General features: G+C 40.5%; 1 protein-coding gene and 1 pseudogene across 4 annotated transcripts in view; both read left to right on the top strand.

The window, feature by feature from the left end:
- LOC110508335 (rho GTPase-activating protein 12) overlaps positions 1 to 17,492 on the top strand; it is a 148,981-nt gene that overhangs the window by 14,551 nt on the left and 116,938 nt on the right. The window lies entirely within an intron of this gene.
- LOC149970665 (E3 SUMO-protein ligase ZBED1-like) lies at positions 4,658 to 5,854 on the top strand (annotated as a pseudogene). The gene is made up of 2 exons (XR_016492959.1): positions 4,658 to 5,348; positions 5,433 to 5,854. The product of XR_016492959.1 is annotated as an E3 SUMO-protein ligase ZBED1-like (transcript).

The following is a 17,492-nucleotide window of genomic DNA, read 5'->3' as shown; positions in this document are numbered from 1 at the left end:
GCACCGCCAGCATTCAAAAGTGACCAAAACATCAGCTAGGAAGCATAGGAACTGAGAAGTGGTCTGTGGTCACCACCTGCAGAACCACTCCTTTATTGATGGTGTCTTGCTAATTGCCTATAATTTCCACCTGTTGTCTATTCCATTTGCACAACAGCATGTGAAATTTATTGTCAATCAGTGTTGCTTCCTAACTGGACAGTTTGATTTCACAGAAGTGTGATTGACTTGGAGTTACATTGTGTTGTTTAAGTGTTCCCTTTATTTTTTTGAGCAGTGTATATTATATATTATAACAAAATAACATTTTCATTAGTTTGTTACTGTAGGTTATGTAAAAACAAAAAATATATATTAATTCAAGTGTTAAATCAATTTTATTCATGGAGTGCCTTTGTTACAACTATGAAACAGAAAGCATATGTGTTGGAACGCGGTAACATCTTATTTGTATAGCTACAAAAAATATATAATATCCCAACCACCAAGATGCACGGTCAAATGATGAAATCATCAGTAGCCTTAACATTGTCATAAGCACCAAAAGCAATAATGGAAATATAATGAATGTGTCTGACAGCGCAGTCAGAAATAGTCAATTACTGTCAACTCGTGCTTACATGGTGTGTGTCTTCGCACAATGGCATCAGTTGGATGTCCATGTCACATAAACAATGTATTCTGATGAGTGCGTTGCTGATGTTGTTTTTTTGCTTGAGATGTCAGGTCTGCTCTCTCAGTGATGACATTTTGTGCTGTTAATCGGCCATCAGCATTGTCACCGACTTGTTCAATCTAAACAGTGCCGTCCCTTCCTCTCTCCTGTCTCGCCGTGTTATTTGGTGGTGGCGCAGGCACCTGCTCAGTGTGCACCGTTCTGGCTTTTTTGCGCTTACGCCTCGCAGGTGTAGATTCAGGCTGAGGCTCAGAATCAGAAGAATAACCATCAGAGATGTCATCATAATTCATTTCTTCCCCACCAATGGAGTCATTTTCATTCAGATTTTGTAGCAACGCCGGCGCAGCGTCTGCATCCATTCATCTCACTTTTCTCCCCCATTATACTTTATTTATTTAATCTGTCATGTGTGAAATACATTTCTGTATAGTGTAGGTTCATTTTCGAGGTAACTATTGGGGTGATTATCAACTGGGCACGGGTGGCGCCTTCAACTGTCGGGAGAAGGAGCGGAACAGTCCCTACTGGGGGGAGAAGGAACGGCGCAGGCATTATTTTTTAAAAGTGTTAGAGTAATACAATTAATTAATTAATTAATGAGCAGTCCAAATGACTGCTTTAGTGTTTCTAGTGTTAATAACAAGCTGTTGCACAAACAATGCTGATATTCTCCACCACTGGTACTGGCCTGTATAAGATACAATGTTTTGCCCTATCTCAGTGGATTTGGCTAGCTGGCTAGCTAGATAGTGATTAGAATTTGGGGCTAACACAACATTTGTGGGAACATTGGAAGCTTTTTGGACCTGAATGCCGACCATATATAGGCCTACTCCCGCTTCGACCATGCAGTGCAGGTAGCAGAAGTGATTAATGTCCTCGTTATGAAATTCTAAACTTTACCCTATATATCTAAAACTATCGAATACAGTGCATTCAGAAAGTATTCAGACCCCTTGACTTATTCCTCATTTTGTTATGTTACAGCCTTATTCTAAAATGGATTAAATTGTTTTTTTCCCATCACCAATTTACCCACAATACCCCATAATGACAAAGCAAAAACAGGTTTTTAGTATTTTTTTTCAAATGTAACGGCTTAAAGTCCGGGCTCTGGCTGGCCAGGTACTATAGTGACGTCTCTTGCACTGAGATGCTGCAGCACCCCCTGATAAATCACAATAATTTTTTTTTATATTTCTTTCTTTCTTCCAACAAATTTAATGCACTAAGCCTTTATTACTCCTGCAGGAGCGGAGAAAAATACACGTCAGCATAGCCCCTCCCGACACTAGAGCCTGCTCTGCTCCTTCTCCCGACACTAGAGCCTGCTCTGCTCCTTCTCTCGACAGTCGAAGGAGCCTCCTGTGCCCAGTTGATAATCACCTCAACAATTGCCTTAACAGAACCTAAACTATACAGAAACAAATTTCACACATAACAACAGAAATATCTGAAGTTATATTCGGAAAATTATAGTTCTGTAAATCAACATTTTCCTTGGTGCCCTGACTTCTTAGTTAATTAAGTTGACATGATTAGTTGAATCACGTAATAATAATTACACATAGAGAATTGATTTGATAAAATAAGTATTCACATTTAATGATAGTAAAGACACGACACCATCGAAAACTACAAAAAAGTTGCTATTTTTCTCCTCGTTGATGCCCTAAATTTAGAAGGCGCTATCGACAGATCAGTAGGAAAAGTGATGGGCTACTTTCTGCACATGTCATTGTCAGTGTGAACCGGAGTGACTTTACACAAAGCTGGCCAACCAACATGTAGTTAAAAACAAAACTGAGTTAAATGGTTCCGGTCTCCCGTGAAGTGTTCATCCATATATACGGGTAAGAGTCTAGCTACATTTTACAGATATACGTTTCTAATTTTGTCAGTCATTTTTATTGCAAGTTAAAACATACTGTTAGTTAGCTAGCAAATGTTAGCTTGCTGGCTCGCTAGCTAATGTTACGTGTATGATCTGTGTAGTAATAATATTCAATTAAAAAATCAATTAGCATTTCTAGTTATAGCCTAATGTTAGCTAGTTAACATTGAACCTAGTTTGTTAGCTTTAGCTACCTGCAGATTCATACTACAGCTTTGACAATGTTTTTATTGGTAGTAATATGAGTTGGGGTTATCCCGGTTTATTGTTTAGCTAGCTACCTAGCTAGCTACATGTCTAAACAAAAGACTCCACTTCGGCCGGATTATTACATGACCCATCAATTTAACAGGTGTGTCTGGGGGTGATTACGGCCATTGATTGTATTTAAAGAACGTGTACATGTCGAGACAATAGTGACCCATCCACTTAGCTAGATGTGGGTGAGTGGTGGTTATAGCATTACCTTCACATGACCCATCAATTTAGACAAGTGTGTCGGGTAAGCGTCATCTAATAACGCTAACATATTTCTAAAATATTTTTATTTGGACACTTTTGGTTTTTGATATTGCTACTATGCAAGTCTGCAATAACTATCACTGTGCCATTTACACCTTCTGTATCCTGTGCATGTGACAAACTTTGATTTTATTGGATATAGCGTGTGTTTACTACATGGCCTCACATGTGAATCCTTAAAGAGATTGGTGGGACTAAGGCTTAATATGGTGTGAACGATGCTGAATGGGTGTAGACAAAGAGGAGCTCTCCAGTAGGTGTGCCAAAACATTCAAGGGCTATTTTCTCAAAAGTGGGGTTACATGTTTATCAATTTTCAAAGCAGAATTACTTTCCCATTGTTCCTCATCTGTAGTGTATGATATAAGTCTCTAATTTATCCAATGTAAAAAAAAAATATTCAAATTATGCTACATTCTTTTTTTGTATGGCGATCTCGGCAGTGTACTGTAACTTCTTAACATTTCGTATCTCCCTATGTTACGGTGTGAAAACAGTTTTCATGGGCACACATCCAAAATAATGTATATGATTGCAAAATCCAATTCTTCAAACAGAAAGAGTAACTTTAATATGATTTAATAAAACAAAAATCCATACGGTCATTAACTGGATTCTTCAATAATTACATATAGTTGTTTGATGCGCATTTGATGTCTAGCTGTTTAGTTCAGTAGCGGTTCGTGGGTGAAATCACTAGGGAAGACAAGCCAGGAAAAAACCTATTGTTTAAATGCGTTGTTTGCTCTATAACCTGTTAGTTCATATGCCTTGCCACCGTGATATATAGGCCTAAGGCCGAGACAATAAGAAGTGGCAGAATAAATTCAACCACACCTTTTGTTTCATCACAAAACCGGAGAGCAACATCTGTCCAGTGGGGTCCACAAAGCATAGTGCATGTAATAAACAGTTACATGACCTACTGCATGGTAAATCAAGTTAATGTTCCCGACATGTTGATTTACTATTGATTTAGAACACCAGAGTGTGAGTTTTTAAACATGTAGTCCGTTTTTAAACGTGTATGTTACCATACATTTTCCCTATGTGTTTTAATTAGGGCTGTCAAAGTTAACACATTTTTAATGCCATACATTTTTTGACACCATTAACGCATTTTTCTTACTGTAGTTTGACCCCCTGAACCATCCATAGTTCAAATTCAAGCCCTGGCAGCCAATGCGCTAGTTTGACAACCACTTTAACTAGCTAGCTACTTATATGACTGAATGATGGGAGAATGCTACAGTAGTAATGGGCTTTTAAATGATACATTCAATTTGAAATCCCTCCCAGGTGGCTCTCTGGATAAAACCAAAGTCATTTGCATCAACTGCAAGGCTGAATTTCTTTATCACCGAAGTACATCAAGTCTTCTTCATCATTTACACAAGTAACGTTACTAGTAGCAATGGAGGACATCTTCGGCAGGCTAAGCTACAAGAGGGTGGGAACCGGAGACCTATGGACAAGTCGACGAGCAGCAAGCTAACACAGGCAATAGCCAAGTGAATAGCTACAGCTTGCAGGCCAGTCCACATTGTAGAGGAAGACGGATGAGGCATATCATTCGGATAGCATTGAACGTCTCCACGTATGAGTTACCCACGAGAGCCACCGTCGTTACAAGAATACACTAGCTGTATGAAAGCGAGAGGGCAATGAAAGCGGAGGAGCTGAAACATGCAACAGCTGTTGCTCTCACGGGAGACCACTGGACTTTGGTCAGTAACCACAACTACCTTGGAGTTACTGCGCACCACATCACTGAATTCACACGCTCTGGCTTTAATGTAGACAGAAAAGAGGCACTATGCTGAAACATGCGCCGGGCATTTCATGGATCTAGCAAAGCAGTGGAACATTGAAAACAAAGTTACCACAGTTTGCACAGAGTGCACGGAACATGATTTCAGCTGTGAGACATCTGCCTTTTGAACACCTGCCCTGCACCGCGCATAGTCTCCTAAGGTCCATCACAGTATCCCTACAGAACAGCGGGTTCCCCAATGCCCTAGCCAAATGCCGAAAAATTGTTGTGCTTTTCAAACACAGCCCACCAAACGCTGCAGAGCTAGGACAACAGCAAGTTGCAAATGGGCTAAAGGAGTCACTCGCACAAGATGTCACAACAGATGGAGTTCCACTCTCGAAATGGTAAAGCGAGTCCACAGAAACCAACATCACCATGCCAACCACAGCTGAACTGGAGAAACTGCAGAAGCTGGAGGCACTACTGGAGCCCTGCAGGTAATATTCTTTATCTCACTGTTAGTGTTATAATTGTGTGTGAGAGAGTTGACTAAAGTTATTTTGAATGACCTTTCACTGCAGGTACTTGACTGAACTTCTGGGAGGAGAGAATTACATTTCCTGCTCAGTGGTGTTACCTGCTTTATGTCATCTCCTTTGGGGGATAGATGGCTCCGATGATGACCATGCCTACATGGTAAGATTCAAGCTGACATTTACAACAGGCCTGGAGTAATGCTAGGACAACACCAACCTCACATGGCTGAAGATCGCCATAGCTCTCTACCCAAGGTTTAAGGACCTGAAGTGCCTTCCCAGACCTGAGAGGGGTGAGGTGTGGGCTTTGGTCAGCAAATTTCTGAAGGAAGAGAGGCCTGAACAGCAACCTGATAAAGAAACCTCAGTCAGAAACACCAAAGAATAAAGCTGCCCTTTTTGAGTTCTTCTGAGTATGAGTATGACTCTGATGAAGATGAGTCCATTGAGAAATGTGTGGAGCGTTACAAAGCAGAGCCCAGCATCAAAATGGAGGACTGGGCACACACCAGGCTGGCCTGTAGTGTACGAAGGTACCTGGCAACGCCTGCCACATCAGTACCTTGTGTGAGGTTGTTTTCACTCTCTGGGCATATCGTACAAAAGACGAGAGCAGCTTTATCATCTAAAACTGTCAACAGGCTTGTCTGCATTTGCAACTGGCTCAGTGAAAAGAAATTGGAGGACGACTGAAGTGTGTGGTCAGAGGTTTATGTTCTGTGGAATTCATGACATTGTTGGACAGGTTCATGCTCTCAGTTCTTTGTGTCCATAGAGCCAGTCATTTATTTTCTTATTGTCAACCCTCCAGTCAGTAATTGGGAGAACAAGCATTTGAAGTGTGTGTGCGTGTGCGTGCGTGTGCGTGTGCGTGCGTGTGTGCGTGCGCGTGTGTGTGTGTGTGAGTGTGTGTGTGAGTGTGAGAGAATTTGAGGGAGCATTAGTAGGCCTGCTGGGAGCATTAGTAAGTTATGAGACTTTTGTATTGCTTAACTACATGCCTATAACTCAATACACAGCTTTTTTTAAATGGAAAAATCTTTATTTAGCACCAAATTTGAGCGATTAATCGAGATTCACTACAGAATTTAAGGTAATTAATCACAATTATTTGAATCGTTTGACAGCCCTTGCTTTAATCAAATAAACTATATGCACTGAGCTTCTCTGATGCTTTAAGCGAACTGTTTGAAATAATTAAGACACACAAATGACTAGAGGGAGTCCGACCGCAATTGATTTGATTCTACTGGCCTTGCTCAGACTTGCTGCACTGTGTTAAAAAAAGACAGAGTGACTGTGTGACTAGCATCTGTTGTGTCTCTCACCTTCCTGCTGTGTGGCATGTGACCAATAGGGCCTGACCTAAAGTATACCATAATCACATCAATCAATTGGTTATAACGAACTCTGAACATTGTGACACATGTGAGAGCAAAATTCATGCAGAGGACGTGAGAAATAAACTCAAACGGGGGACTGTTTACAGGTTTCTCAGGAGGTAAAGGGGAAGTCAGATGTGTGGAATAAATTTGACTAGTTGTGGAAAATACTGGAGATTAAGAAAAATAAATTAAGCAGCAAGCGCTGTGTGCATATTACGTGTGCCAAACAAGTGCTGTTAGATTACACATTTTTTTTTTGATTTGCATTTCAAATCATGAATGACTTGTATGCTGTGTGATGACATGAAAGAACAAATAAATTGATTGATACAGTAGCCTATATAATTATGGAAATATAGGCCTATGTAAGTTCCGGTATTAAGTCTAAACAGGATTCACTCTTAGGTCTACAGCTTGATGGAGGTTATACAAGGTTGCTATACTATGTCTACTATTGATAATGATCATAATTATAACAGTAACAATAAGAGGAAGATCAAGGGAAAATGAGGGTTATTATTATAAATAAAACATATCTGCCAATTTGGAACAGTGTAAACCACACTAAATACATTAGAAATAATACCAGAGAGGCTGAGGGGGAACAGTGTATACCACACTAAATACATTAGAAATAATACCAGAGAGGCTGAGGGGGAACAGTGTAAACCACACTAAATACATTAGAAATAATACCAGAGAGGCTGAGGGGGAACAGTGTATACCACACTAAATACATTAGAAATAATACCAGAGAGGCTGAGGGGGAACAGTGTAAACCACACTAAATACATTAGAAATAATACCAGAGAGGCTGAGGGGGAACAGTGTAAACCACACTAAATACATTAGAAATAATCCCAGAGATGCTGAAGGGGAACAGTGTATACCACACTAAATACATTAGAAATAATCCCAGAGAGGCTGAGGGGGAACAGTGTAAACCACACTAAATACATTAGAAATAATACCAGAGAGGCTGAGGGGGAACAGTGTAAACCACACTAAATACATTAGAAATAATACCAGAGAGGCTGAGGGGGAACAGTGTAAACCACACTAAATACATTAGAAATAATACCAGAGAGGCTGAGGGGGAACAGTGTAAACCACACTAAATACATTAGAAATAATCCCAGAGAGGCTGGTCTAATGAGGGGGAAAAAGTGTAAAGCTATTACAGTTCTGTATTATTTCTGTAGACATACAGTACCAGTCAAAAGATTGGACACACCTACACATTCAAGGGTTTTTCTTTATTTTGACTGTTTTCTATATTGAAGAATAGAAGTGAAGACATCAAAACTATGAACACATATGGAATCATGTAGTAACCAAAAAAGTGTTTCACATATGTTTTAGATTCTTCAAAGTAGCCACCCTTTGCCTTGATGACAGCTTTGCACACTCTTGGCATTCAACCAGCTTCACCTGGAATGCTTTTCCTGGAATGTCTTAAAGGAGTTCTCACATATGCTGAGCACTTGTTGGCTGCTTTTCCTTCACTGCGGTCCAACTCATCCCAAACCATCTCAATTGGGTTGAGTTTGGGTGATTGTGGAGGCCAGGTCATCTGATGCAGCACTCCATCACTCTCCTTATTGACCAAATAGCCCTTACACAGGCTGGAGGTGTGTTGGGTCATTGTCCTGTTGGAAAAAACAAATGATAGTCCCACTAAGCCCAAACCAGATGGGATAGCGTATCGCTGCAGCATGCTGTAGTAAGTAGCCATGCTGGTTAAGTGTGCCTTAAATTCTAAATAAATCACAGACAGTGTCACCAGCAAAGCACCATCATACCACCACCTCCATGCTTCACGGTGGGAACCACACATGTGGAGATCATCCATTCACCTACTCTGTGTCTCACAAAGACAAGGCGGTTTAAACCAAAAATCTAAAATTTGGACTCATCAGACCAAAGGACAGATTTCCACCGGTCTTTTTTCTTGGCCCAAGCAAGTCTCTTCTTCTTATTGGTGTCCTTTAGTAGTGGTTTCTTTGCAGCAATTCTACCATGAAAGCCATGCTTTTTAATCAGCTTCTTGATATGCCACACCTGTCAGGTGGATGGATTATTTTGGTAAAGGAGAAATGCTCACTAACAGGGATTTAAAATATTTGTGCTAAACATTTTAGAGAAAAAAAATACAATTTGACTCTGGATGACAACATAATGATGCTTGTTGACAAGATCCTAAAGAATTTAAATCCACCTGTTTTGTTTCCTTGTCACGATACTAATGAGTATCTCGATTAGGGCTGGGAATTTCCAGGGACCTCATGTTACAATATTATCACGAGAGTTAGGTGTGATATGCATTGCGATTCTCACGATTCTATATGTATTGCGATCCGTGTTGAGGGTAACACGTTACAAAGTAATGCATTACAGTACTCACATTTTTTGTGGTAACCAATAACTTAGCACATTTTTTTTCTCTCAATCTAAGTAATCAGTTACTTTTTGAAATAAGCAAATCATTACTTTTACCTTTTTTTTCCTTTTTTTTGTCCCCAAAAAATGTTAAATCCCTTAAGTTCACACTCTTCCTATTTCTTCAAGAAAGTTGTGTAGGGAAGCTAGCTAGCTAGCAAGATGTTAGAGACAACAGCTTTTACATCGTGGAAGTATTCATATTATTTTGAATTGGTAGAAGAAAAGCAGAAAAACTGAATCAAATGCAAACTGTGCCTCGATAAGTGCCTGTCAACTGCGAGGAACTCAACTTCAAATATCAAGAAGCACCTCCAGACCAAGCACAGCTAGTTAGAGAAAGACCCATGCCAGCGGATTGCCGTTGATGGTGCTTCTGCTCCAAAACTATGTATGTTCAGCTAAACCTGTCACCCCAAGAGTACTAAATGAACATGTCAGCCCTCAGGCGCTAGAGCGCAATGAGCCAAGTAAAGCCCCCCCAACCCCCCCCCAAAGCACTGTGATGCAGTGCCTTAGACCTCTGCGCCACTCGGGAGGCCAGAAGCAACACTTTTCTTTGCATTCATCATTTCAGTTAGTTTAATGTGGAATTTTGTTAGAACAGTTGGACGTGCTATTATTTATACATCTTTCGGTAACAATTTCCTTGACACCCAGCGTCATAACACGTTATGACACGGTCATAGCCATGTCATAACAGCTGACACCTGCTATGTGACAGTGTTATGACCATATTATATTTAGACCTATTGTGACATATATTGTTATTTTATGGCTGGTTATGACACCTACATAGTAGTATAAAAACCCACAAAACCTACCATTACACCATAGCCTATGTGTCAACGGTATGTTAAAAATGTTTACATTTTATTTACCATATTAAATTATCATTGTAATTTCACACACATTGATGTCAGAAATGCACCTACCCCAAAGCTCTGTTGCTGATGTTTGGGATGAATGCAGGAGCAGATTTCAGGAGCAGGACAAGACGCGCTCTATTTGACTGATGACTGATATAAGGGCATGTATGCTGGCTTCCCACTGGCTTTGTGTCCGATTCCCACCCACTTCCACAATAACTGGTCCTGAACCCAACTGCAGTCCTGCAATGTTATTTCAGGCATATGTGACTCATCTCGATTGCCAGTCGTGGTCCCAGGAATTTTCACCCTATAGGCCATATCAAAATGCGCAAAGAACCTAAGAAATAGGTTAAATTACCAGAGATTCGGGGATCACATGACCCTTGAACGAGATGGCTGCATGAACTAAGAGCTCCACACAAGTAGTTTTTCCAATTCTTAATCTTACCTCCACTTCAAGTTAAAACTCCATTTGCTTTAGTCAAAAAGTAATGGCGGCTACAAAAGGCGACAATACTGTTAACATTTTTACCTGGACTCGAGCAATAGACACGGAAAAAGCCTCCAAGAAACAGCTAACTCCCAGAGTGGCTCCACCTGTCCACCGACAGGCCCATAGAACTTGAGGGGGCTCACCGAGCACTGAGGCCCCCACCAGCAGCCAGACAGGCGTTGTGCGTTGCTAACTGTTCCCGATTTTCGGAACACAGAATTGAGACTGAGCGTGGGGTTAATTGATCCAACAGGATATGTAGAGTTGTTTGGGAGATTGTGTTCAGTGATTGTGTTCAGAGATTGTTTGTTGTTTTATATGCACCATTTACTTATCTTTTATGTGATCACAGCTGTAACTATTGTCCACCTTTACCCAGAGATGACTTGCACTAAAGTTCCATTACTGTTTGATGTCGTTCTCTGGTGCCTTAAATCTACTGACATTGAATTGCCATGGTCTAGGTCATGCAATCAAACTGAAATGTGCTCTTTAACCTTTCTGATCTCCCCATCCCGGATCCGGGTTCGTGAATACAGACTCAAGCTCATTACCATAACGCAACGTTAACTAGTCATGAAAATCGCAAATGAAATGAAATAAATATGCTAGCTCTCAAGCTTAGCCTTTTGTTAACAACACTGTCATCTCAGATTTTCAAAATATGCTTCTCAACCATTGCAAAACAAGCATTTGTGTAACAGTATTGATGGCTAACGTAGCATTTAGCATTAGCATTCAGCTGGCAACATTTACACAAAAAAACAGAAAAGCATTCAAAAAAATCATTTACCTTTGAAGAACTTCAGATGTTTTCAATGAGGAGACTCTCAGATAGCAAATGTTCAGTTTTTCCTGAAAGATTATTTGTTTAGGACAAATCGCTCCGTTTTCTGCGTCACGTTTAGCTATGAAAAAACCCCTGTATCCAGGATTGTGTAAATCTATCAGCAAGCTCATTAGCATAACACAACGTTAACTATTTATGAAAATCGCAAATGAAATGAAATAAATATGCCATCTCTCAAGCTTAGCCTTTTGTAAACAACACTGTCATCTCAGATTTTCAAAATATGCTTCTCAACCATAGGAAAACAATCATTTGTGTAAAAGTAGCTAGCTAGAGTTAGCATTTCGCGTTAGCATTTAGCGTTAGCATTAGCGTTAGCATCCAGCACGCAACATTAACAAAAACATAAAAGCCTTCAAATAAAATAATTTACCTTTGAAGAACTTCTGATGTTTTCAATGAGGATACTCTCAGTTAGATAGCAGATGCTCAGTTTTTCCAAAAAGATTCCTTGTGTATTAGAAATAGCTCCGTTTTATACATCACATTTGGCTACCAAAAAAAATCCATAAATTCAGTCCTCAAAACGCAAACTTTTTTCCAAATTAACTCCATAATATCGACTGAAAACATGGCAAACGTTGTTTAGAATCAATCCTCAAGGTGTTTTTCACATATCTCTTCATTGATACATCGTTCTTGGACACATGCTTTCTCTCCTGAATCCCAGGAGAAAATGCCCGCACCTGAAGATTACGCACAAATTTAGACAAAGGACACCGGGCGGACCTCTGGAAAATGTAGTCTCTTATGGCCAATCTTCCAATGATATGCCTACAAATACGTCACAATGCTGCTAAGACCTTGGGCGAACGACAGAAAGTGTAGGCTCATTCCTTGCGCAATCACAGCCATATAAGGAGAGAATGGAAAACAGAGCTTCAGAAATTCTGCTAATTCCTGGGTGATGCATCATCTTGGTTTCGCCTGTAGAATGAGTTCTGGGGCACTTACAGACAAAATCTTTGCAGATTCTGAAACTTCAGAGTGTTTTCTTTCCAAAACTGTCAAGAATATGCATAGTCGAGCATCTTTTCGTGACAAAATATCGCGCTTAAAACGGGAACGTTTTTTATCCAAAAATGAAATAGCGCCCCTAGAGCTCTAAGAGGTTAAAAATAAAAAGCAGACATTGCGCTGTTACAAATCAAATCAAATTTTATTTGTCACATACACATGGTTAGCAGATGTTAATGCGAGTGTAGCGAAATGCTTGTGCTTCTAGTTCCGACAATGCAGTAATAACCAACAAGTAATCTAGCTAACAATTCCAAAACTACTACCTTACACTTGTGTGTATAAGGGGATAAAGAATATGTACATAAAGATATATGAATGAGTGATGGTACAGAGCGGCATAGGCAAGATACAGTAGATGGTATTGAGTGCAGTATATACATATGAGATGAGTATGTAAACAAAGTGGCATAGTTAAAGTGGCTAGTGATACATGTATTACATAAAGATGCAGTAGATGATATAGAGTACAGTATATACATATGAGATTAATAATGTAGGGTATGTAAACATTATATTAGGTAGCATTGTTTAAAGTGGCTAGTGATATATTTTACATAATTTCCCATCAATTCCCATTATTAAAGTGGCTGGAGTTGAGTCAGTGTGTTGGCAGCAGCCACTCAATGTTAGTGGTGGCTGTTTAACAGTCTGATGGCCTTGAGATAGAAGATGTTTTTCAGTCTCTCGGTCCCAGCTTTGATGCACCTGTACTGACCTCGCCTTCTGGATGATAGCGGGGTGAACAGGCAGTGGCTCGGGTGGTTGTTGTCCTTGATGATCTTTATGGCCTTCCTGTGACATCGGGTGGGGTAGGTGTCCTGGAGGGCAGGTAGTTTGCCCCTGGTGATGTGTTGTGCAGACCTCACTACCCTCTGGAGAGCCTTACGGTTGTGGGCGGAGCAGTTGCCGTACCAGGCGTCGATACAGCCCGACAGGATGCTCTCGATTGTGCATCTGTAGAAGTTTGTGAGTGCTTTTGGTGACAAGCCAAATTTCTTCAGCCTCCTGAGGTTGAAGAGGCGCTGCTGTGATGCCGAACATGCTAAACTCCGCAGAGCTTGGGTGGGACCTCTGGACAGGTGTATTTCTCGTCTTTCAAATCAAACAGTAGAGGCTCAGCCATACTTATCCATAAGCATGTTCCATTCATAATTGACAAAAACATATCTGATCCAGAGGGGAGATTTATTCTGATAACTGGGTCACTGTATGGGGAACCAATTACTATCTTAAACATATATGCCCCTAACACAGATACTCCTGCTTTCATGTCAAACATTATAACCCTGTTCAATGAGCATTATGTTTCATTTGGAGTGCTGGCTGGAGATTTTAATTGTACCCTCAACCCAACCCTGGACAAATCATCTCAAGTCCTTACCACAAATCCTAGATCTGCAAAGATGTTGAACTCTCGTACTAAAGAGATGGGACTGATCGATATTTGGAGAGAGACTAATAGCTCATCTATGGACTGTACATACTACTCTAATGTCCGTAACACCTACTCTCGTATAGATTTCATTTTTATCGCAAAGATTTTAATAAATTCTGCCACGTGTACAATCGGACCAGCACTTTCAGATCATGCCTTTGTCCTCCACCGCTTTGACCTCTGCAAAAACATCCGAAGTCAAAGAGCTGAAAATTCAACAACTCCATGAAATCAAACGAAGCGTTTCATACCTTGGTTACTACATGGATAAACAACTACACACAAGACAACAGACTCCTGTTTCTCCGGCCACAATGTGTGATGCTGCCAAAGCCACACTGAGGTCATCTAATTGCATATGCTCCCTCTAAGAAAAAAGCAATGGAAGCACACAGATTTGATCTTGAGAGGGAGCTGGAACGCTGTGAAAAAGTTCACAGCCAGCGCCTCCTGGAGTCAACTTAAAACAGCCAAAGCCAAACTGAACTTGGACAATACTCAGGAGAACTTTTTTCTTTACTAAACAGAAATACCATGAGTATAGCAATAGACCTAGTAGATTGATTGCTTACCAATTTAAAAAAAAGAGCAGTCAGAGCGTACAATCCTGGCCATCAGAACAGGTCAAACACAATCCAAATAACATAAATTTAACTTTTCGTGATTTTTACTGCAAACTATAGACTTCTGAGAGAAAACATACGGATGCAGAACTCCATTCTTTCCTAGAGAATCTTGCTACCAAAACTATCAGAGACCGACCAAGAAGATCTCAACTCCCCCTTCACTCCTGAGGAGGTCCTGGAGGCAATTATCTCCATGCCACTTAACAAATCCCCAGGCCGAGACGGATTTCCCAGAGAGTTCTACAAAGCTTTTTTGCCAATGCCGACTGATTTTTGCATAAAACTGAACTCTCCCAGAGTCTATGTACACAGCCTGCATTACAGTGTTGCTCAAAAAAGACAAGGACCCTCTATCCTGCTCGTCCTTCCGGCCCATAAGCTTTTTGGATTTCGACTACAAAATAATTACCAAATTGCTCGCCAAAAGACTAAACACTCTTCTTCCCAAAATAAGAAAAGCGGACCAAACTTGATTTATTAGAGACTGGTACTCTTCTGATAACATTCGCCGCCTTTTTGATATTAAAGATCAAGTAAACGCACAGAAGACTCGTATCTTGCTGGCTTCACTGGATGCTTAGAAGGCGTTCGACAGGATGGAGTGGAGCTTTCTGTTCTCAGTCTTAGAAAAGTTCCAATATGGGCCCAAACTTTTTAAATGGATTAAGTCCCTATACTGTCATCCAAATGCCATGGTGACTACTAATGGTCTGAATTATTCTCTGGGATGTGGCACAAGACAAGGATGCTTGCTGTCCCCCTTGCTGTATTTGTTGGGGGCAGAGCCTTTGGTAGAGTTGATAAGGAACAATCCAAATATTTTGGGTGTTTCTGCAGGTGGCCTGCAGCACAAGATTTCGCTCTACGTGGATGTCATGCTCTCCATATCCAACCCTGAGAAATCCCTCCCATTTTAGACACAATTGCTCAGTACGGCAGGTTTTCAGGATATAAGATACATTTGAACAAATCCACTGTTTGCCCTCTGTCTTACACTCAACAGCTCTATGAAGACACTATCCGTTCCAATGGAAGACACAGGGGTTTCAATACCTTGGGATCTTTGTAACACCAGATATGAATGGCCTTTTCAAGGAAAATGATCTCCTACTCCTGGATCGAATCAATAACAATCTCCAAACCTGGTTCTCCCGCCCAATTAGCTTAGTCGGAAGAATCAATGTTATCCGTATTGTTAGGTTCTTATTTTTCAGAGTAAATAACTCAAGTTGAATTCTTCCCATAGGTTCGACACAGCTGTATTCAGACAAAAGACATGGCTTCCCCCGTGGTGTTATTCATAACCCACTTTGGGTTGAGTCTCCTCATCTCTTAACATTGCATCCTTCTTGCTAAGCAGGGAACTAAGTGATATGCGCCTTCAACGGTCTCTCCCCTTATCAGTACTGTCACATGCAATTGTTTTCCCTGAACTCAGCACATTCCAAGCTTAGTTGTCTTACTACAGAGAACCATTAACTTCTCACTCCTTTATATACTATGTGTCTGATCTATCATGTCTTTAATATCTCAATGTTCAAAGTTACCCCAAATCCAATAGTATGAACATCCTCCCTAGACTGAACTATTTATTTCAGATGCTCCCATGCTATCTCCCAGTTTCCTTTTTCAAAACAATTAATCAAAGCGTCGCCAAATTTATATGGGGCAATAAAAAACCTAGGATCATGCTCTCCACGCAATCGAAACCTGATTCTAAGGGTGGTCTTGCCCTTCCCTCCCTTCAATTGTACTACTGGTCTACCCAAATCCGCAACATGCGAACATGGATCACAAACAGACAAGACTCAATGTGGATTCAGATAGAAGCCCAATCCTGTGCTTCATTGCCCCATAAGCTTAATTATATTCATTAATAACTTTAGTGAAGTGGGCAACATAGCCAAAACATTTGTGATTTACAGCACCCTACTAGCATGGAGGGACTGTAAGAAATTCCTTGGCAAATTCCTCCCAAACATGTTCTCACTCGCCTATAATATGCAACCGGAGCGGCAGGTAGCATACTGGTTAGAGCGTTGGGCCGGTAGCCGAAAGGTTGCTAGATCGAATCCCTGAGCTGACAAGGTAAAAATCATTGTTATGCCCCTGAACAAGGAAGTTAACCCACTGTTCCTAGGCTGTCATTGTAAACAAGAATGTGTTCTTAACTGACTTGCCTAGTTAAATAAAGGTTAAATAACATTTAAAACATTTAAAAACACACGTGCCAAAAGCCCCGAGTGATGCCATTGGCATACTCTCGGGATCAGGAACTTTTCAGACCTGTTTCATCAGAAAACCACTATACTGAAATCCTTTCAATAACTCTGCATTGAATTCAATGTGCCACGATCCATTCATTTCCTCATTTACTTCCAAGGGGAGGTTTAGAGCTCAGCTGAATGAAGTTGAGACCCTTCTTGCTACAGCACAATCCATCAAAGGCAAAATCTTAAATCTAGACTCTTTTCTGAGAAAGGGGGCTCTTCCTTTACTCCTTTGAAAAGAATCTGGGAAAAGGACCTTTGTCTGACAATCAGTGATGAGTTATGGGCGGATGTTTGCGACCGGGTATACTGCTCCTCTACTAATGTAAAGATTAAATAATCTAATTACAAACACTCCAGTAACACCCCAGTGAGACTCCATAGAGTGAATACAGACATTTCTCCTGATTTTGTAAAATAGGTATCTCTGAAAGTGGAACCTATACGCATGTATTTTGGAGTTGGAGAGAGATTGCCAAAATCTGGTAATCTATAAATACTGCTGCACAGAAAATACTAGATGTACAGTTTGATATGACCGCGTGTATCTATCTATCTTAATGCCCAGCAGGACTTTGTTCTTGATCCTGACAGAGAAAATGTGTTTATGACTGTGACTCCTATTGTGGGCTTCTAAAACTTCTCCTACATTTAAAATGTGGATTGATCAGATTGTTGAATTTCTTCCTCTTGAAAAGCTCACTAATGACCTCCG

The sequence above is a fragment of the Oncorhynchus mykiss genome, chromosome 28 (assembly GCF_057628025.1).
Source record: "Oncorhynchus mykiss isolate SJ-2025 chromosome 28, ASM5762802v1, whole genome shotgun sequence".
NCBI classification, from domain to species: domain Eukaryota; kingdom Metazoa; phylum Chordata; class Actinopteri; order Salmoniformes; family Salmonidae; genus Oncorhynchus; species Oncorhynchus mykiss.
The sequence above is the reverse complement of the archived record's forward strand: the minus strand, read 5'-3'. Positions and strand labels throughout refer to the sequence as shown.